This window comes from Lepus europaeus, chromosome X (genome assembly GCF_033115175.1).
Source record: "Lepus europaeus isolate LE1 chromosome X, mLepTim1.pri, whole genome shotgun sequence".
In the NCBI taxonomy this organism is placed as follows: domain Eukaryota; kingdom Metazoa; phylum Chordata; class Mammalia; order Lagomorpha; family Leporidae; genus Lepus; species Lepus europaeus.
Window position 1 is genome coordinate 73,904,889 of NC_084850.1, and position 22,133 is coordinate 73,927,021.

Below are 22,133 nucleotides of genomic sequence, written 5' to 3' on the forward strand. Positions count from 1 at the left end.
TTGAAAGAGAATTACAGACCAATATCCCTGATGAACATAGATGCAAAAATACTCAATAAAATTCTGGCCAATAGAATGCAACAACACATCAGAAAGATCATCCACCCAGACCAAGTGGGATTCATCCCCGGTATGCAGGGATGGTTCAACATTCGCAAAACAATCAACGTAATACACTACATTAACAGACTGCAGAAGAAAAACCATATGATTCTCTCAATAGACGCAGAGAAAGCATTTGATAAAATACAACACCCTTTCATGATGAAAACTCTAAGCAAACTGGGTATGGAAGGAACATTCCTTAATACAATGAAAGCAATATATGAAAAACCCATGGCAAACATCCTATTGAATGGGGAAATGTTGGAAGCATTTCTGCTGAAATCTGGTACCAGACAGGGATGCCCTCTCTCACCACTGCTATTCAATATAGTTCTGGAAGTTTTGGCCAGAGCTATTAGGCAAGAAAAAGAAATTAAAGGGATACAAATCGGGAAGGACGAACTCAAACCATCCCTCTTTGCAGATGATATGATTCTTTATTTAGGGGACCCAAAGAACTCTACTAAAAGACTGCTGGAACTCATCGAAGAGTTTGGCAAAGTAGCAGGATATAAAATCAATGCACAAAAATCAACAGCCTTTGTATACACAGGCAATGCCACGGCTGAGGAAGAACTTCTAAAATCAATCCCATTCACAATAGCTACAAAAACAATCAAATACCTTGGAATAAACTTAACCAGACGTTAAAGATCTCTACAATGAAAACTACAAAACCTTACAGAAAGAAATAGAAGAGGATACCAAAAAATGGAGAAATCTTCCATGCTCATGGATTGGAAGAATCAATATCATCAAAATGTCTATTCTCCCAAAAGCCATTTATACATTCAATGCAATACCCATCAAGATCCCGAAGACCTTCTTCTCAGATCTGGAAAAAATGATGCTGAAATTCATATGGAGACACAGAAGACCTCGAATAGCCAAAGCAATCCTGTACAACAAAAACAAAGCCGGAGGCATCACAATACCTGATTTTAGGACATACTACAGGGCAGTTGTTATCAAAACAGCATGGTACTGGTACAGAAACAGATGGATAGACCAATGGAACAGAATAGAAACACCAGAAATCAATCCAAACATCTACAGCCAACTTATATTTGACCAAAGATCCAAATCTAATCCCTGGAAAAGGACAGTCTATTCAATAAATGGTGCTGGGAAAATTGGATTTCCACATGCAGAAGCTTGAAGCAAGACCCATACCTATCACCTTACACAAAAATTCACTCAACATGGATTAAAGACTTAAATCTACGACCCAAAACCATCAAATTATTAGAGAGCATTGGAGAAACCCTGCAAGATATAGGCACAGGCAAAGACTTCCTGGAAAATACTCCAGCAGCACAGGCAGTCAAAACCAAAATTAACATTTGGGATTGCATCAAATTGAGAAGTTTCTGTACTTCAAAAGAAACAGTCAGGAAAGTGAAGAGGCAACCAACAGAATGGGAAAAAATATTCGCAAACTATACTACAGATAAAGGATTGATAACCAGAATCTACAAAGAAATCAAGAAAATCCACAACAACAAAACAAACAACCCACTTAAGAGATGGGCCAAGGACCTCAATAGACAATTTTTGAAAGAGGAAATCCAAATGGCCAACAGACACATGAAAAAATGTTCAAGATCACTAGCAATCAGAGAAATGCAAATCAAAACCACAATGAGGTTCCATCTCACCCCGGTGAGAATGGCTCACATTCAGAAATCTACCAACAACAGATGCTGGAGAGGATGTGGGGAAAAAGGGACACTAACCCACTGTTGGTGGGAATGCAAACAGGTTAAGCCACTATGGAAGTCTGTCTGGAGATTCCTCAGAAACCTGAACATAACCCTACCATACAACCCAGCCATCCCACTCCTTGGAATTTACCCAAAGGAAATTAATTTGGCAAATAAAAAAGCCATCTGCACATTAATGTTTATTGCAGCTCAATTCACAATAGCTAAGACCTGGAACCAACCCAAATGCCCATCAACAGTAGACTGGATAAAGAAATTATGGGACATGTACTCCATAGAATACTATACAGCAGTAAGAAACAACGAAACCCAGTCATTTGCAACAAGATGGAGCAATCTGGAAAACATCATGCTGAGTGAATTAAGCCAGTCCCAAAGAGACAAATATCATTTGTTTTCCCTGATCGGTGACAACTGAGCACCACATGGGAAACCTGTTAAGTGAAATGGACACTATAAGCAACAATGAACTGATCAGCTCCTGTCCTGACTTTAGATGTACAATGTAATACTTTATCCTTTTTAGTATTTGTTGTTGTTGTTGTTGTTCTAGTACTATTGGTTGAACTCAGTAATTAACACACAATTATTCTTAGGTGTTTAAATTTTAACTGAAAAGTGATCCCTGTTAAATCTAAGAGTGGAAAAAGAGAGGGAGGAGATGAACAATTTGGAACATGCTCAATCGGACTGGCCGCAAATGGTGGAGTTAGAAATATGCCAGGGGATTCCAACACAATCCCATCAAGATGGCATGTACCAATGCCATCGCACTAGTCCAAGTGATCAATTTCAGCTCACAATTGATAGCTCTGATAGGTCTAAGAGTCAAAGAGATCACACAAACAAGACAAGTATCTGCTAATACTAACTGATAGAATCAAAAAGGGAGAGAAAGATCCAACATGGGAAGTGGGATACACAGGAGACTCATAGGATGGCAGATGTCCTAAACAACACTCTGGCCTCAGAATCAGCCCTTAAGGCATTCAGATCTGGCTGAAGAGCCCATGAGAGTATAGCAGGCATGGAAAGCCAATATATCATGGAAAAAAAAAAAGACCTAAATGAATGATCTCTGTGAGTGAGATCCCAGTGGAAAGAACGGGGCCATCAAAGAAGGAGGTACCTTTCTCCGAAGGGAGGAGAGAACTTCCACTTTGACTATGACCCTATCAGAATAAGATCAAAATCAGCGAACTCTAAAGGCTTCCATAGCCCTGGCAACTCATGACTAGAGCCTAGGGAGATTACTGACGCCATGAACAGGAGTGTCAAATTGTTAAGTCAGCAACAGGAGTCACTGTGTACTTACACCCCATGTGGGATCTGTCCCTAATGTGTCGTCTAAAGCCAAGTGATGCTATGACTGGTACTGAAACAGTATTGTTATACTTTGCGTTTCTGTGTGGGCGCAGACTGATGAGGTCTTTGCTAATCATATACTGAAGTGATCTTCTGTATATAAAGAGAATTGGAAATGAAAAAAAAAAAAACAACCTGGTGTTAAAATGGAAATGGCATAGAAAATTAATTAATTTTAAAAAAAAATTATGTAGGATCTCTGTCTTTAATGTGCTGTACATTGCTATTTAATGCTATAATTAGTAATTCAATGGTAGTTTTTTTCACTTTATGTTCCTATATGGGCAAAATGTTGAAATCTTTACCTAATATATACTAAACTGGTCTTCTGTGTACAAAGAGAATTTAAAATGAATCTTTACATGAATGGAAGGGGAAAGGGAGCGGGAAAGGGGAGGGTTGCGGGCGGGAGGGAAGTTATGGGAGGGGGGAAGCCACTGTAACCAATAAGCTATACTTTGGAAATTTATATTCATTAAATAAAAGTTTAATAAAAAAATTAAATCAAAGTGTATCAAAGATGTAAATATAAACAATATCAACAGTTCAAGGAAAATATAATTAAAAGATTTTATTTTGGGTACCTCCGAATTTTGAAAACTACTCATGTTATTTTTTTGTTTTATTTTTTTGTAATGCATGAACTTTTTGAAGCTCCCTAGTTTAGAAACCATATGTTTACACAAAGTTCATTCTTAAAAATTGAAAACTTATGAAAGCAACAAATACCTACCATGTATATCAAATTAATGACAAATCTCACAGTAAAAAGAATTACTTTAAGAAATCTTAGGCCGGTGCCGTGGCTTAACAGGCTAATCCTCCGCCTTGCGGCGCCGGCACACCGGGTTCTAGTCCCGGTTGGGGCGCAGGATTCTATCCCGGTTGCCCCTCTTCCAGGCAGCTCTCTGCTATGGCCCAGGAAGGCAGTGGAGGATGGCCCAAGTGCTTGGGCCCTGCACCCGCATGGGAGACCAGAAGAAGCACCTGGCTCCTGGCTTCGGATCAGCGAGATGTGCCGGCCGCAGCGGCTATTGGAGGGTGAACCAAAGCCAAAAAGGAAGACCTTTCTCTCTGTCTCTCTGTCTCTCTCTCACTATCCACTCTGCCTGTCAAAAAAAAAAAAAAGTAAAAAAAAAAAAGAAATCTTAGAACATGATATTGTCATTATACATACATAATATAATATATTCCATGGATAAACAAAGACTCAAAGTAATATTGAGAGGCTGGCGCTGTGGCGTAGCAGGTAAAGCAGCTGCCTGCAGTGTTGGCATCCCATATGGGCACGGATTCTAGTCCCGGCTGCTCCACTTCGATCCAGCTCTCTGCTATGGCCTGGGAAAGCAGTAGAAGATGGCCCAAGTGCTTGGGCCACTGCACCCTTGTGGGAGGCCCAGAGGAAGCTCCCGGCTCCTGGCATCAGATCAGTGCAGCTCTGGCTGTTGCGGCCAATTGGGGAGTGAACCAGTGGATGGAAGACCTCTTTCTCTCTCTGCCTCTCCTTCTCTCTCTGTAACTTTGACTTTCAAATAAATGAATACATCTTTTAAAAAAGTAATATTCAGCTTCACTAACTAATCTTATTACTATTCAAAATATTACTATTTTCAAGCTATATATATTTTCAAGTAAACTTGTTCATTTCAGAGCAGTTTTAAATTCACAGGAAACTTAAGATGATAATGCTCTCTATTCCTATACACACCAAACCCATTTTCCTCTTTTCTTTTTTAATTTTTTTTCTTTTTGCAGTAACATATTTTTAATTTATATTACAGTCAAAGACTTAATGCTTCACAAAATAAAGAATTCAACAAGTAAAAAGACCATAGTTCAACAGGAATACAGGTAAGGGCCTATAAACAGTAATCAAATGAAAAGATGTCAATTTCACTCATACACAGTAAATTTTAAAATAATCACAGATCATTAAAACTATAGTAGTATATCATTCTTAACAACTGCTTGACAAAGATATAAAACAAACATCTGTTGCAATTAAATGAACTAATATTGATATATTATTCATTGAGCTCATACTTCACTCAAAATTACTCTTTTTTTAATTTCTTAGTATCTTTTCTTTTGTCCTAGAATCCTATCCAGGGTGCCAGACTACATTTACGACTTTTGTTTCCTTAAGTTCCTCCCTGCTGCACCAGTTTCTAACTCCCCTGTGTTTGATGACTTTGGCAGTTGCAAGGAGTACTGGTCAGCCATTTGTCCACTACTCATCAGTCAATGTCCCTCAATGGAGCCTATCTGATTTCCTTTCCTCCTGATTAGACTGGGTTGTGAGTTCTTGCTAGAAAGATCACAGAGGAAAAGTGCTATTTTCATCCTATCAAATGTGCATAGTATAAACATGACTTACCACTGTCAACGTGGTGAAGTCAGTGTTGACTTAAGTTGCCAGACTAGAGGCAGTGTTTAACAGGTTTCTCCATTATAAAGATATTCTTTATCTCTTTTTCCATACTATTCTCTTCAGAAGGAGGTCATCATATGCAGGGCACACTTAACAGTTTGAGTTATGTTCCCTCTCCTAAGGCCAGAGTATCTAAATAAACTATTTGGAATTGTTCTCTATTGAACATTTGTCTATCTCCTGCATATATACAGATGCATATAAAGGTACCAATACATGCACACACACACACACACAATTTCACACAATTTGAAATTATGTATATATCAAATCTATTCTAATGTAAATAATTATGTTAACCCTTTTAATGATTATTTTTAAGGGAAGAAGAGCTACAAGCAAATCACCAAAGAACTAAACAGTTTCGTAATGTCATATTTGAATTGAAAATATTTTTATGAAGTTAAGTTGAAAGATCTCTGCGAGTGAGATCCCAGTGGAAAGAACAGGTCATCAAAGAAGGAGGTACCTTTCTCTGAAGGGAGGAGAGAACTTCTACTTTGACTATGACCTTGTCTAAATATGATCAGAGTCAGCAAACTCAAAAGGCCTCCATAGCCTTGGCAACTCATGACAAGAGCCTAGGGTGATCACTGACGCCATAAACAAGAGTGTCAATTTGTTAAGTCAACAACAGGAGTCCCTGTGCACTTAATCCCCATGTAGGATCTCTGTCCTAAATGTGCTGTACATTGTGATTTAATGCTATAACTAGTACTCAAACAGTATTTTTCACTTTGTGTTTCTGTGTGGGTGCAAACTGTTAAAAGCTTTACTTAATATAAACTAAATTGATCTTCTGTATATAAAGATAATTGAAAATGAATCTTGATGTGAATGGAATGGGAGAGAGAGTGGGAGATGGGAGCGTTGTAGGTGGGAGGGAAGTTATGGGGGGAAAAAGCCATTGTAATCCATAAGCTGTACTTTGGAAATTTATATTCATTAAATAAAAGTTTTAAAAAAAACTTTCTGTACTATTTGACAGGATCTAAATGAAATGACAATCCTACAGCAATTAGCATGCCAAATACCTTGATTTTAAACTATTAGAAGGAATGAGAGCTCTTTGAAAAATCTTACTTACTTAAGTCTGGCATAAGAAATTTATTAGAACAATTTGACCATTAAAAAGATTAATAAATGTGATTAAAACATTTAATATACAAATTCCCATGTAATCTCTTCATAGTAGTCACTAAATTCTTATTAAATGATCAAAGGTAATAACTACACAGCATTTAAGGATTCCATTCTTCCCTAATTTTATACTTTGAGTAATTATAATAAACTAGCTCCAACCACTCAGTCTTCCTATTAAAAAGAGGCTTTTCACATCCTTTTTTTGTAGGCTTCTGTTTTAAGCTTTAAGCTGGAGACTGAGTTTTCTAGAAGGATCAAATGAATAGAGCATCAAAAAACTCAATGTAAAAAACTATATGGGGAACACTTAATGATTGCTACTACTAAAAAACAGCCATGACTCTTGTTCAAGAAGGTAAAGCAGACTATACTCAAAGAGGATCATGCTGATGTGTATAAGAATCATTGCAGTGAGTCTTGGAGTGGTGGAGTGAGATTGGGCTGAACTTTGACTTTACTAAGGGCAAATTGTAGTTTATGACCAAGCAGCAAAATGGGGGTTAATGCATGGAAACTTACTGGGAGGAAACATAAAGGACAACGTTTATCAGGTTAAACTGACTTGATGGGATTATTGCTAAAGGCAGGCCAACATGATAACAGTATTGAGCGAAAGTAGTCAGAATACTAAGAATTGGGATTTTCACTAAACTGACATATAAGGTATTTTGCTCAAGCTGTATCCTACCAGGACAGAGTGGGAAACCCAAAGTGGGACTTTGTCAAGCAGAGAACTCAGAGGAGACTGGTCCAAGTTTTGGACAAAGAGAGTCTTTGTCTTTACTAAAGGAAATATTTATGGTTCCATACCTCCTTTGATAGATACTGCCTCTGTGAGCAGGCATCTGTTCTTGAGGAATTAAAACTTGTGATTTTCAGGTCTAGTTTAGATTGGAAACAGATGGCTTCATAAAAGTATACAGCTGAACCAAGAATGGTAGACAAATCTAATTATTTAGGACTAGGTGAAAATGATTGTGATTATTTCTTTGGGATTCCATTGTCTAATAAGCTTATAATAAAACTCCTTTTTTTCCCTTCCTTTCTCACTGTCAGTTTAGTGAGCTGTAACTGCCACTTGGGGGAAAAATTCTTTTAAAATCATAGCCAAAGAGCACACTTACCTTAACACAACTTGAAAAAATCATTTTTTGATTTTTATATTTTATTGATGACAACTCAAAAATTACAAAAATGAAAATACTGTGTAGGTCAGATGAACCAAATTCAGGGAGGGAGGGACTAAATTCTTCAAAATACTTTTGTACCTGGGCACACTCCATTAGAATTCAGAAACTTAATATTTCCATCATTTCAGAAGGAAAGCAATATCTGGGAACTATTAACACAGAGAATTAACTACAAGCTAATGATCCTGGGGTGAATTTATTTATTTTAAAGATCTTTTTAAAATTTTTATTTAATAAATATAAATTTCCAAACTACAACTTTTGAATATTTTAAAGATCTTAATTGGTTTTATTTTTGTTTCTAGGATTAAGCAATACCTCATTCCATAAAGCAGGATAAGTTGTCCCTTCAAAGGAATTTAAATACATGAGTAATGGTGCTAATAACTGGAGTTCAGAGTAGGTTTTGTTTTTTTGTGTAGTTTTTAAATGATTTAGGCTTAGTAAAATTACAATTTTCATTTTATAAGAACTACTTGGTTATATTTATTTATCTTCTACATACAGATATAACAAAGCAAACTAAAGGAGACTAGAGTGTACCACCTCAAAGTATGTCACTTTGAAATTGGACATGACCCCCTAAAATTTACACAAAAATGTGGCCCCTTAAAGTTCCCCAGAATTTCTATCTGGGATACCACATGTGCTATCAGAATTTGGGGTGCCATATGATTTCACCATATGCTTACTAATAAATCCCCAATATTAGTAAGCCCAAGAGGGTTCTTGCCTAATATTTAAAGAATTCTAAATACCGGCATAGATAAATGAGGCAGCATGGCACATTTTAGGTTTTTATTTAGTGCAAGAGGTATCTAGGAAAGTGAGGGGGTAGTCCAGGTTGGAGAGAGGGGAAAGTCTGGAAACTAGGGTAGTGTCCATACCAAGCAGGGAGCAGGCCAAAAGCCATGTGCAGCAAGTACCTTCAGCTGCTATCCATTCTAAGCTTTTATTTAGTGCATAGGAGAGTGAGAGCTTTATTAAGACAGAGAAGTAAATCTAGATTCATACCAAGCACCAGGAACCAGCCACATGGATGAGCATCTAGGCCAGGAAGCCTAGAGGCACATGGCCCAAAGGCCATGCGCCCTGGAGGCGCAGGGCTACAGCAAGTCCCCTCCTGGAAAGATGCAAGGGAAGAAGAGAAGGACCCGGACACATCATGTCCTAGACTTTTAACCCACTTCCAAACGGGGAGTGGTTAATTAATCTGATTGGCTGGTTGGCAACCAGGTGTGGCCAGGTAGGGGGTTGAGGTCACACAGGGGTGTGGCAAAGGTATCAGTTAGGGGCATGAGGTCACACAGGGGCGTGGTGAAGGTATCAGGTATGGGCATGAGGTCACACAGGGGCATGGCAAAGGTGTGGTCTTCCAGCTCACAAATCTAATCCATTTTAGCCTGTAAGCCTGCCTACTTCAACTTAAGTATAGGATTGTTTTGAAATGAAGGCAATTATACAGATGGTCCCTGATTTACAACAGTTCAATTCATGATTTTTTTGTCTTTATGATGCTGAAAAAACAATACATGTTCAGTAAGAATCACTATGAATTTCAAATTTTGATCTTTTCTTGAGGTAGGCATAAGCAAAATGACATTTTCTTGCTATACTAGGCAATGGTAGCTCCCAGTCAGACATGCTACCATGCTACATGCTACATACCAACAACTGGTATTGTACAATGTACTGTGTTGCTAAGCTATGGTGTTTGGTAGATGGGGTGTACTCAATGCAATTCAATCTAGTTTTCAATGTACCATGGGTTTATTGTAAATTGAGGAGCATCTGTGCATGTAACACAGAAGAAGTTGTTTGTCCTCCCCCTATTTATCTAAAATTAGAACCATTTGTAGAGTGTTTCTCTACCAGGAAGAGAACTGCTCCAGGAGAAAGCTGTCATCACCTGAAAGACTCTTATGTATATAAGACCTGATTAACTATAAATTAACTATATTATATTACATATAACTATATTAACTATAAATTACCTCCCCTCGTGTTCCCAAAGCTTACATTCCCCACACAGAACTAAAACTACCTTTCCTTTGACCAGCCTGAGACAGTACATAAGCCTCAAATTCTGGCTCTCTCCTTCACTTGCATTCCTTATGAATTTCCATGAATATACTTTTTATTTTATTCATCTGTATTTTGTTGATTTATATCATAGGATCACCAGTCACTGAAATTCAGAGAGTAGATTAAAAAAGTTTATTACACCACTACAAAACAATATTTGTAGATAGTAAAATGCAATATTTCATGCTGGTATGCAGGGATGGTTCAACGTTCGCAAATCAATCAGTGTGATACACCACATTAATAGACTGCAGAAGAAAAACCATATGATTTTCTCAATAGATGCAGACAAAGCATTCGATAAAATACAAAACCCTTTCATGATGAAAACTCTAAGCAAACTGGGTATAAAAGGAACATACCTCAATACAATCAGGCAATTTATGAAAAACCCATAGCCAACATCCTATTGAATGGAAAAAAGTTGGAAGCATTTCCACTGAGATCTGCTACCAGACATGGATGCCCACTCTCACCACTGCTATTCAATATACTTCTGAAGTTTTAGCCAGAGCCCTTAGGCAAGAAAAAGAAATTAAAGGGATACAAATTGGGAAGGAAGAACTCAAACTATCCCTCTTTGCAGATGATATGATTCTGTATTTAGGGGATCCAAAGAACTCTACTAAGAGACTGCTGGAACTCATCGAAGAGTTTGGCAAAGTAGCAGGATATAAAATCAATGCACAAAAATCAACAGCCTTTGTATACACAGGCAATGCCACAGCTAAGAAAGAACTAAGATCAATCCCATTCACAATAGCTGCAAAATAACTCAAATAATTTGGAATCAACTTAACCAAGGATGTTAAAGAACTCTATGATGACAATTACAAAACCTTAAAGAAAAATAGAAGAGGATACAAAAAAATGGAAATATCTTCCATGCTCATGGATTGAAAGGATCAATATCATCAAAATGTCCATTCTCCCAAAATCAATTTATAGATTCAATGCAATACAAATCAAAATACCAAAGACATTCTTCTCAGATCTGGAAAAAATGATGCTGAAATTCATAAGGAGATGTAGGAGACCTCGAATAGCCAAAGCAATCTTGTACAACAAAAACAAAGCCGGAGGCATCACCATACCAGATTTGAGGACATACTATAGGGCAGTTATAATCAAACAGAATGGTACTTGCACACAAACATATGGATAGACCAATGGAACAGAATAGAAACACCAGAAATCAATTCAAACATCTACAGCCAACTTATATTTGATCAAGGATCTAAAACCAATTCCTGGAGCAAGGACAGCCTATTCAATAAATGGTGCTGGGAAAATTTGATTTCCATGTGAAGAAACATGAAACAAGACCCCTACCTTTCACCTTAAAACAAAAATTCACTCAACATGGATTAAAGACTTAAATCTACAAACCGACACCATTAAATTACTAGAGAACATTGGAGAAACCCTGCAAGATATAGGCACCGGCAAACACTTCTTGGAAAAGACCCCACAAGCACAGGCAGTCAAAGCCAAAATTAACAATTGGGATTGCATCAAATTGAGAAGTTTCTGTACTGCAAAAGAAACAGTCAGATGAGTGAAGAGGCAACCAACAGAATGGGAAAAAATATTGGCAAACTATGCAACAGATAAAGGATTAACATCCAGAATCTACAAAGAGATCATGAAACTCCTCAACAACAGAACAAACAACCCACTGAAGAGATGGGCCAAGGACCTCAATAGACATTTTTCAAAAGAGGAAATCCAAATGGCCAACAGGCACATGAAAAAATGTTCATGATCACTAGCCATCAGGGAAATGCAAATCAAAACCACAATGAGGTTTCAGCTCACCCCGGTCAGAATGGCTCACATAGAGAAATCTACCAACAACAGATGCTGGCGAGGATGTGGGGAAAAAGGAACACTAACCTACTGTTGTTCGGAATGCAAACTGGTAAATCCACTATGGAAGACAGTCTGGAGATTCCTCAGAAACCTGAATATAGCTCTACCACACGACCCAGCCATTCCACTCCTTGGAATTTACCCAAAGGAAATTAAATTGGCAAACAAAAGAGCTGTCTGTTCACTGCAGCTCAATTCACAATAGCTAACACCTGGAATCAACCTAAATGCCCATCAACAGTAGACTGGATAAAGAAATTATGGGATATGTATTCTACAGAATACTATACAGCAGTAAAAAACAATGAAATCTGGTCATTTGCACAAAATGGAGGAAGCTGGAAAACATCATGCTGAGTGAAATAAGCCAGTCCCAAAGGGACAAATGTCATATGTTCTCCCTGATCGGTGGCAACTAACCAAGCACCAAAAAGGAAACTTGTTGAAGTGAAACCAACACTATGAGAAACAGTGATTTGATCAGCCCTTGTCCTGAATGTCGATTAACAAATTAATACTTTATACCTTTCAGTATTTTTTTGTTCTAGTTAATACTATTGGTTGAACTCTTTAATTAACACACAATTATTCTTAGGTGTTTAAATTTAACTGAAAAGTGATCCCTGTTAAATATAAAAGTGGGAATAAGAGAGGGAGGAGATATACAGTTTGGCACATGCTCAATTGGACTTGCCCCAAACGGTAGAGTTAGAAATGTGCCAGGGGATTCCAATTCAATCCCATCAGGGTGGCATGTACCAATGCCAGCTCACTAGTCCAAGTGATCAATTTCAGTTCACAATTGATCACACTGATAGGTCTAAGAGTCAAAGGGATCACATAAACAAGACTAGTGTCTGCTAATACTAACTGATAGAATTAAAAAGGGAGAGAACGATCCAACATGGATACACAGCAGACTCATAGAATGGCAGATGTCCTAAACAGCGCTCTAGCCTCAGAATCAGCCCTTAAAGCATTCGGATCTGGCTGAAAAGCCCATGAGAGTTTTGCAGGCATGGAAAGCCAAGACACTGTGGCAAAAAAAAAAAATGACCTAAATGAAAGATCTCTGTGAGTGAGATCCCAGAGGAAAGACCGGGCCATCAAAGAAGGAGGTACCTTTCTCTGAAGGGAGAACTTCCACTTTGACTATGACCTTGTCTAAATAAGATCAAAGTTGGCAAACTCAAAAGGCTTCCATAGCCTTGGCAGCTCATGACAAGAGCCTAGGGTGACTATTGACAACATAAACAAGAGTGTCAATTGCTAAATCAACAACAGGAGTCACTGTGCACTTACTCTCCATATAGGATTTCTGTCTTTAATGTGCTGTACATTGTGAATTAATGCTATAGCTAGTACTCAACCAGTACTTTACACTTGGTGTTTCTGTGTGGGTGCAAACTGTTGAAATCTTTACTTAATATATACTAAATTGATCTTCTGTATATAAAGATAATTGAAAATGAATCTTGATGTGAATGGAATTGGAGAGGGAGTGGGAGATGGGAGGGTTGTGGGTGGGAGGGAAGTTATGGGGGGGGGAGCCATTGTAATCCAAAAACTATACTTTGGAAATTTTTATATATTAAATAAACATTAAAAAAATAAAATTACACAGACTAAGTTTGAAGCTTAATCTATCAATAAATGAGGCAATAGAAGATTCATGTCTCTAGAACTACCATCCTGTTGAATGAGAGTGCTTTGGGGGTTTTAAAGAAGGCTATAAGAAAAAGGGGAGTCATAAATAAGGGGCACAAAGGGTTGGGACAGCTGCATTTGGTCTCTGGCCTGCCATAAAGGGTTGGTTTGACTCACTGTGGTTTTTACAAATTCAGCTTGTATCCAAGTTCCTGGTTGTCATCAATGCCTTACCCTTCAAGAATTTTTTTTTTTGACAGGCAGAGTGGACAGTGAGAGAGAGACAGAGAGAAAGGTCTTCCTTTGCCGTTGGTTCACCCTCCAATGGCCACTGCGGCCAGCGCTGCAGCCAGCACACCGCGCTGATCCGAAGCCAGGAGCCAGGTGCTTATCCTGGTCTCCCATGCAGGTGCAGGGACCAAGCACTTGGGCCATCCTCCACTGCACTCCCTGGCCACAGCAGAGAGCTGGCCTGGAAGAGGGGCAACCGGGACAGAATCCAGTACCCCAACCAGGACTAGAACCTGGAGTGCCCGCACCTCAGGCGGAGGATTAGCCTAGTGAGCCGCGGTGCCGGCCCAGAATTTTTTTTTTAAGATTTGTTTATTTTGGAAAGTCTGAGTTACACAGAGAGAGGAGGAGAGGCAGTGAGAGAGAGAGAGGGGGAGAGAGGTCTTCCATCCACTGGTTCACTCCCCCATTGGCTGCAATGGCCAGAGCTGCTGCGATCCGAAGCCAGGAGCCAAGGGCTTCTTCTGGGTCTCCCACATGGGTCCAGTGGCCCAAGGGCTTGAGCCATCTTTTACTGCTTTCCCAGGCCATAGCAGTGAGCTGGATTGGAAGTGGAGCAGCTGGGACTCGAACCAGTGCCCATATGGGATTCCGGCACTGCAGACAGCGGCTTTACCTGCTATGCCACAGCACAGGCCCTTCAAGGAATTTTTATGATGATTGTAAAGTGGGCTTCAGTACTTTGTGCTCTGGACCTGGAATTCCCCTGCCTAGAACTGGAAGTTCCCTAAACAAAAATCCTTGAGGCAGGCTAGGAGCCTGGAGCCTGATGGTATGTAACATCTGCATTCAAGGCATTATTTGAAGACTTGATTTCAGATGTAAAGACACAGCACTGTAGCTATCATTGGGTCACCATAGAAATTTGCCTGGAGGGCAGACATTGTGGTACAGTGGGTTGAGCTCCTGCTTGGATGCCCACATTCCATATCAAAGTACCTGGGATTGAGTCCTGCTTCTGCTTCTGATCTAGCTTCCTGCTGATACACCTGGGAGGCAGATGATTGGGCAAGTACTCAAATTACTGTCACTCACTTGAGAGACTCAAATGGAATTCCTGGATCCTGGTGTAGACCTTGCAAGCCCCATCTGTTGTGGGTACTTGAGAAGTGAACTAGCAGATAGACGATCACTTGCTCTCTCTCTCTCTCTCTCTCTGCCTTTCAAATAATAAATGAAACTTTAAAAAAAATTTTTGCTTGGAAAGTCATCCCTATGAAATTCAATTAAACAAATAAAATTATCGTGCACACAAATGATATCAGCAATCATGACTGCATATTCATTATATAATTTAAACCAATGCTCAAATTTCCACAATATGCAAAGAATGTAAAACCTTTTGACTGACTAACCTATTAATTGAAGTAATGATCTCAGCATAAAAGCACAATGAAGTAGATCATTTCTTTTTTAAGGCAAATCTTTAATTATTATCTTGGTCAGAAGAGAGGTACATAAAGACAATTCCCTCAACCTTGATCTGGGACAGAATGTTGTGGTCTCCTGTGATTAGCTGCTTCTAGGAAGAAATTAACATTCTAGATAAAAGGATTGTAGACTTTAATGAGCTTAAGACCCCCTTCTGGGAATCCCACAGAGTTGACTATCAGCCTCTGGGGGAACCCAATGGCCTTTAATCAATTTTAAAAGGAACCTAATACTCTGTAACTGACTTTATTTTTAAAAGCTAGTTTAACCATTTTGCTCTTATATATAATTTTCTTACTAGAATAAATTTTTGAATGTGCCTATTTTGATCTCAAGAAAAACAAAAAAGTACATGTAAGGAGCTTTGTAGTCTCTGCACTACTGGGGACTAACAGTTGTAGTGTAAATTTTAAAATGGATTTTAAAAATGTGTGCATTACTTCTCTGGATTTAATCTTCACCATCCTCATTCCCACTTCCCACCTGCCAAGATGATAAAATGCATCCAAATACCTCCTTTACTTTTCCCCAAAATAACAATCCTTAAAATGCATTAAAATTTCATATAGACTTGACAAAGATTCTTTGCTTGATCAAATTTTAGTCAAGCTCTTGAACCTCCTCCTAGGATCACCTGTGTACTTTGAAAAATCCAATTCCATAAAAAACTTGTTAAGTAAGTTTATCAAGAAACCCCTATTATAGATACTTGGTCACCCTTGAAACTTGATCAGGTTCTATAAGACCCCTGCTAAAAGTAAATATTAAAATAATTTTAGCAAGGGTTAAAAAGTTTGGCTGCTGACAGTAGCCATTCCTTAAGATAACTGTGTCTCCACCTGCCTGCAGAATAACCTTGGGAAACTGCCTTGTGAAACTGCTCTGTGTAACGGTCTCACGCGATAACAATTGCAGGAGTCCGGAAAAGAGTTACAATAAGGTTCTGTGACTGAAAGGGCTAACCAAGAGACAAAATGGGGGAACTATGTTTTACTGTCATCCTCGTCCTTGCTTGCTTCAGCTGATAAGAAGAAACTGCCCGTGACCCCCCATCCCAAGCCCCTTACCTAGCAACCATTAACTTACCCAATAAAATGCTAGTAACCTGTAGCTTGCCCAATAGAATTGTAACACAATTAAGTATGCTAATACTGTGGTTTTTAGTTTTAAATACTCTGTAAAGCTATCGTTCGGGGCCGCTCTCTCTCTCTGCACCTTACCAGAGGGTGCTGCTGAGACGGCCCATTTGCAAATGAAATAAACTTTCCTCTTGCCTTTGCATCGATTGGAGTGGAGTCTGTGTTTCTGGGGTCCGGTTTGTGGGACGCCTGTTTAAGGGGTCTTACAGTTCCTCATCCCATAGCATTCCCCTGGGATGCTGACCAGTCATTTGCAAGAATCCTGTTTGATGAATTTAGCCAGAATTCTCCTTACCCCTGATGTTTCCTCTTATTAATTTTCTATACACGGATCCCCAGGCTGTTCTTTGCCTATAAATTCCCACTTGTTCATGCTGTATTTGTTTTTGAACTTGAACACCTGTTCCCACTGCAAGACTTCATTGCAGTGGTCCTTCTATCTTTCATGATGATTCCAAATAAAGTCTTCCTTACTGTGTTTTAACATTTATCATAGAATAGCTTATCTTTAACAGATTTAATATTAAAAGAATAAGATCACACAAAAGGCAACAGAAAAATTAATTGACCCAGTCCTCATGATGCTAGCCTTAAAGATAGAATTGGTTGGTCAGAAAAGAAACAGGAATGGGAAACATAATAGTAGGGCATGAAAACCAAGCCAATCATAGTTCCATTGTCCAACCACTGATTTTCACGTACACTATGTTTGAGAGAAGCATCATTATTCAATATAACTTTCACTATTCGTGTTACCTTTGATTTAGATAACTATGGTGCATCTCTCTTAAGCAAAGAAGCAAATAACTGTAGTGTGAATGCAAGCCACTGAATTTCTTCCAGGGGTACAGTAAGGGATTCTGGGCTTAATAAGTTCCAGAAAAGGATATAACTTACAGTAATGGGAACACTGATGCAATGCATTAATAGAAGCAGAAGTAGCCGTATTTCTCCTATGCCAAGGTTCATTAGAGTGACTTCAGATAAAATAACAACTCTATTTTACTATGCATGATTACATTTCAGATTAAAGATGAAAGTCTGGGGGCAGTACTGATTTAAAGAAAAGGAATTTCAAGAAAATCTCTGGAGTATTTTAGTCATTCAGTTTTTTTTTATTCAAATTGTATTTAAGCAGATAGGTGTGTTTCTAACTTGGCATTAAGTCAAATTTTGAAGAAAATCTTGCTGTATTTAGAATATCATTGGAATTAGAAAGGGGAAATAAGTAAACCATCCTAACAAAACCAAAGAATAACAAAATCAAACAATGTAATAAAGGAAAAATAATTGGGAAAAACACGTAGAGTTTTTGCAAATTCAAATCTGAAAGAACAATTAAATTTAATCTTGGAAACATTGACCATGAGCTTGACATCTTTGTATAGTATAGAATTTCCATTAAAAAATTCACAATTATATATATATATGTTTAAAAATAGTTGTGTTTGTTATCTTATTTGAAAGTTTTACCTTGTAATTCAAATTAAAACTAGGTGGTACAATACTACATTTTGATTTGTGTTTTACGAGTTCAAAAGCATACAATAATATAGATAAACTTGCAAATCAGCAACTTTATACCCAACATATTTCTAAGTTTATCACAGTCATTCAATTTAATTAAGTACATAAGAGTGTTTTTATATTAGATAACTGAAGCACATAAAAGGCATATGATCCTATTGAGAGTAGTTATTTCTTGACAAAACACACAGGACAAAGTCTCATAACTTAAAATTCATTTTAGAAAAACATGAAAAGAAAAAATATATCTGTATATACACCTTGCAGACAGCCAAACTAATACCCATTTATTTTAAAACTCACATCTTACCAAATAAACACATTACTTGAATACTGAATATCAGTATCAAAACACAATCAAGGAAGACATTCTTTTCACTAATGACTTTGTACTACAGAAATTTATTTGCTCTCATTAAAGCTCTTCTGTAGCTGTTATAAATTACATATCTAAGACTATAATCACACATGAAACAAACATTTAAATTTATATAATATATAATTTATATAATATATATAATCACACACAAAACAAATATATTTAAATTTATATAATATATAATTTACATAATATATATTATATTATATTATTATATTTTTAATTTAAAATCAATACCATAGAACAAAAAAGCAAAAAAAAAAAAAACTTTTTAGAAGAGAATACTGGATTACTAGAGTCCGGAAGGGTGGGAAGAGCAGAGGAAGTTTGGATTTTTGAAAAAACGGTGGTTCATTAATTGTGACGAATATACTAATATGAGATGTTAATAATACGGAAGCTGGGTGTGGGATATATGGGACTCTGTACTACTTCATTATTTTTTTGTCTTATAAATTTGAAACTATTCCGAAATTAAAAGTTTATTTTAAAAATTAAAAAAGAGAATACTATATATATTTGACATAAGATTACAAACTTTTATTACCTAGGAAAACACTACTCTGGTAGGATTATTTCATGCAGTGTATACTGACCCTCTAAATGCAAAAATAGCACAGCCATATAGTTTTCCCATCTTTTGACAGTCAGTTGTACTCAAAGCCCAAAAATACAAATTAGCCTTTGAAAATACAAAGGAAAGCTTCATAAAATGATGTTAGGATATTAATGAAGCTGCCAGATACTTACTTTGTGACCTTGGCCAAGTCACTTTGAAAAACTGAATGGCTGAAATGATTGAACACTTACAGATAATTTAGTTTATTTTGAATGAGTAATTTAAAACTCATAAAGTAACTTGACTAACCTTGTGGTTAATCATTTTCATAGGAGGAATTAGAATCAAAATGTCTTATAGTTAAATGTTTATATCCCAAAACTGCAGACAATCTCTGAGAATTCAGTTATTACAGATTTTTTCAGTTATTACAGTTTTAGAAATGGGAATAGTTAAATCTTTTTTTTCTTTGACAGGCAGAGTTAAACAGTGAGAGAGAGAGAGACAGAGAGAAAGGTCTCCCTTCCGTTGGTTCACCCCCCAAATGGCCGCTACTGCCTGCATGCTGCGCCGATCCGAAGTCAGGAGCCAGGTGCCTCTCCTGGTCTCCCATGCGGGTGCAGGGCCCAAGCACTTGGGCCATCCTCCACTGCCCTCCCGGGCCACAGCAGAGAGCTGGACAAGAAGAGGAGCAACCGGGACAGAACCGGCGCTCCAACCAGGACTAGAATCTTTATTAAGATTTAACTATTGGGCCGGCACCGCGGCTCACTTGGCTAATCCTCCACCTGCGGCGCCGGCACACAGGGTTCTAGTCCCAGTTGGGGCTCCGGATTCTGTCCTGGTTGCTCCTCTTCCAGTTCAGCTCTCTGCTGTGGCCCAGGAGGGCAGTGGAGGATGGCCCAAGTGCTTGGGTCCCTGCACCCGCATAGGAAACCAGGAGGAAGTACCTGGCTCCTGGCTTCGGATCGGCACAGCACCAGCCGTAGTGGCCGTTAGGGGAGTGAACCAACAGAAGGAAGACCTTTCTCTCTCTCTCTCTCTCTCTCTCTCTCACTGTCTATAACTCTCTCTGTGTATCTCTCTCTCACACTGTCTAACTCTGCCTGGCCAAAAAAAAAAAAAAAATCTTAATAAGGCTATTGTAAAAACCAAAGAAATAAATGTATGAAAGAATTTTGTCAGCTAAATAGAGATTGAACCTCTAAAATGTAAAAGCAGGATCCAGCGTCTCCTCTGTCTCACTTAGCCCAAGGTGTCCTCCCTGTCTGTTAGCAAAAGAAATTCAAGGAATTAAGAGAATTGTACAGCTCACCAGACATGGTTCTAACCACTGAACTCAACAAGTCATTTGCTTCTCCGATTGATAAAAATCCTGATGGCTAGTATTGCCCAGAGGGCTTTAGTTTAATGGAATTCAAGGTACAGACAGGGAAATCCCAAGTCTAGAACAGGAGGTAACTACCATTTGCATGAAACCCCAAGACTATTTAAAGTCAAACCTGGCTACCATAAATTCTCTAAAGAGCATGGCCTGTCAAAGGCAAGTCATCAGCATCACTGACCAACCAGGAACTTGGACATGAGCTGATCACACGCTTCTCAGCAACCTTCATCTCTTAACCCCTTGGGGAGTCCAGGAATTAAGCTACAGCTGCCCTGTTCCTTGCTCTGTGTTTTGCAATTAACATACACTTTCTTTCAGCACCCAGATGTCTGTGATTGGCTTTCTGTGCATCTGGCAGGTGGATTTAGGTTTAGGAGTTCAACAGCAACACTTCCAACTAGTTTGGAATGCTACATGGTAATAATAGTGCTATATGAATATGAATTATTAAACAAAATTGGGCAGAAACATGCACAGTTACAACTATCAGTAATGTCCCAATGAAATAAACAGAAAACAGTATAACTTTTATTATAATAATGGATCTTTGGAAGGCAGTCATATACTAGCTGTAACTCATGGTGGCCTCCATGACTTTAGCATTCTAGGCAACTATACTTTACCCATAGCTTTGAGCAGAAATAGTCACAGACTTGAATCTGTCATTCCCAATTTAAGATTATTTATTTTACCAAAGGACAGAGCCGTGATCCATTGGCTAGTTTGTCCAACATCCAAACTCAATTGAACAAAATTGGTTAATTGATCCAGATTTCTTCATTTGGAAATTGAAACAAGAAATACAAAGAGCATAAAGCAGCCAACCCCAGTAGCTAAAACTCAGAGAGCATGATACATACAAGGGCTAGACAAAAGAAAAAAGAAAAATTTTAACCTGTTGCACAAGAAAGTTTGATTCCTGATAGCTGTATTACCAGATCCATTTCCACTTCCAATCAATCTACACCTTTATATCTAATCATTGTCTTTTTTAGTCATACATTCAAAAATTTCTAGCTGGGATAGAAGTCTTATTCAAATTTGTTTCACTCACATGCAGACAAGCAGCTCAACTTCTATCACCTTTCATAGCTATACAAGATTTTATATTGCTAGATCAGATGCTATGGATATTCCTAAGTATGTCTAAACCCTTTCCACAAATCGTAGAAAAAACATGATTTGGCTGAAAATTGAGCTATTTGAGGGGATCATGAAATAGAAAGATCTGACAGTCATGTGGGGCAGAGGACACCAAATGTGATGTTACTTACCTGGCAGAAAACACAAGACCCTATGTGCAGGACACAGGCAACAAGACGCAGGAGACCAAACAAACGTGAACGTACGGCACACAGGAGATGAGACTTGATGTCCCTGGCAGAAGAGAGACACAGCGGACGAGACCCGACCCGACCCCACCCGATGCGACCCGACGCCACGCCACGCCACGCCACGCCGCCATGGCGACGCCACGCCACGAGACGTCATGTCACGCACGGCACGCAACGAGATGCCACGCGGCATAACGCGACGTGAGAGGCAGAGGAGACGAGACGTGTCGGCGAGAGGTGCCGAGGAAGCAGGAAGTTACGGGATGGAGGGGCAGAGACAAGACGTGATGTGACATGACTGACGGGCGGGGCAGAGAAGAAAAGTGACTTGCGAGGCTGAGAAGATGAGAAGTGTGGGGCAGAGGAGGTGAGACCTGCGGGGTGGAGTCAATCAGCGGTACCGTAAGTTGCAAGAATTTTTTGAAATCCACAAATATGGGTGGAGTCTGTCTTTACAAAGTTCGTGAAAATGTGTATTATGAAAAATCTGTGCATGGATGTCAAAATATTTTTGCCCCCAAACA

The 22,133-nt window shown here is 38.5% G+C and overlaps 1 pseudogene; it reads left to right on the plus strand.

The window, feature by feature from the left end:
- LOC133752686 (eukaryotic peptide chain release factor subunit 1-like) overlaps positions 1 to 21,902 on the plus strand; it is a 143,231-nt pseudogene extending 121,329 nt beyond the window's left edge.
- The last annotated feature ends 231 nt before the right edge of the window (positions 21,903 to 22,133 follow it).